The sequence below is a fragment of the Arachis hypogaea genome, chromosome 16 (genome assembly GCF_003086295.3).
Source record: "Arachis hypogaea cultivar Tifrunner chromosome 16, arahy.Tifrunner.gnm2.J5K5, whole genome shotgun sequence".
Lineage (NCBI taxonomy): Eukaryota > Viridiplantae > Streptophyta > Magnoliopsida > Fabales > Fabaceae > Arachis > Arachis hypogaea.
The window spans coordinates 4,360,018-4,361,191 of NC_092051.1; the positions used below are offsets into that span (position 1 = coordinate 4,360,018).

The 1,174-nt window shown below is 41.7% G+C and overlaps 1 non-coding gene across 1 annotated transcript; it reads left to right on the forward strand.

Moving 5' to 3' along the window:
- The first annotated feature begins 570 nt into the window (after positions 1-570).
- Positions 571-678, forward strand: LOC112760398 (small nucleolar RNA R71). Its single transcript, XR_003180840.1, has one exon. It is a non-coding gene; the product is annotated as a small nucleolar RNA R71 (small nucleolar RNA).
- Positions 679-1,174: the final 496 nt, after the last annotated feature.

Here is a 1,174-nt window from a genome sequence, read left to right on the forward strand (position 1 = left end):
GGGGTTCTGCTTAGAATTCTCTGTCTGTTGCTGAGAAGATGATGGAAAAGGCTTGCTATTGCTAAACCTGTTTCTTCCACCATTATTGTTGTTGAAACCTTGTTGAGGTCTTTGTTGGTCCTTCCATAAGAGATTTGGATGATTTCTCCATGAAGGATTATAGGTGTTTCCATAGGGTTCTCCCATGTAATTCTCCTCTTCCATTGTTGGATTCTCAGGATCATAAGCTTCTTCTTCAGAAGATGCTTCCTTAGTACTGCCAGGTGCAGCTTGCATTCCAGACAGACTTTGAGAGATCATATTGACTTGTTGAGTAAATATCTTGTTCTGAGCCAATATGGCATTCAGTGTATCAATCTCAAGAACTCCTTTCTTCTGAGTTGTCCCATTATTCACAGGATTCTTTTCAGAGGTGTACATGAATTGGTTATTTGCAACCATTTCAATGAGTTCTTGAGCCTCTGTAGGCGTCTTCTTTAGATGAAGAGATCCTCCTGCAGAATTGTCCAATGACATCTTGGACAGTTCAGACAGACCATCATAGAATATTCCTATGATGCTCCATTCTGAAAGCATGTCAGAAGGGCACCTTCTGATCAGTTGCTTGTATCTCTCCCAAGCTTCATAGAGGGATTCACCATCCTTCTGTCTAAAGGTTTGGACTTCCACTCTAAGCTTACTCAATTTTTGAGGTGGAAAGAACTTTGCCAAGAAGGCATTGACTAGCTTTTCCCAAGAGTTCAGGCTTTCCTTAGGTTGTGAATCCAACCATGTTCTAGCTCTGTCTCTTACAGCAAAAGGAAAGAGCATAAGTCTGTAGACCTCGGGATCAACCCCATTGGTCTTGACAGTGTCACAGATTTGCAAGAATTCAGCCAAGAACTGATGAAGATCTTCCAATGGAAGTCCATGAAACTTGCAATTCTGTTGCATTAGAGAAACTAATTGAGGCTTAAGCTCAAAGTTGTTTGCTCCAATGGCAGGGATAGAGATGCTTCTCCCATAGTAATCAGGAGTAGGTGCAGTAAAGTCACCAAGCACCTTCCTTGCATTGTTGGCATTGTTGTTTTCGGCTGCCATTGCTTCTTCTTCTTTGAAAAGCTCTGTTAGGCCCTCTAGAGAGAGTTGTGCTTTAGTTTCTCTTAGCTTTCTTTTCAAGGTCCTTTCAGGTTCA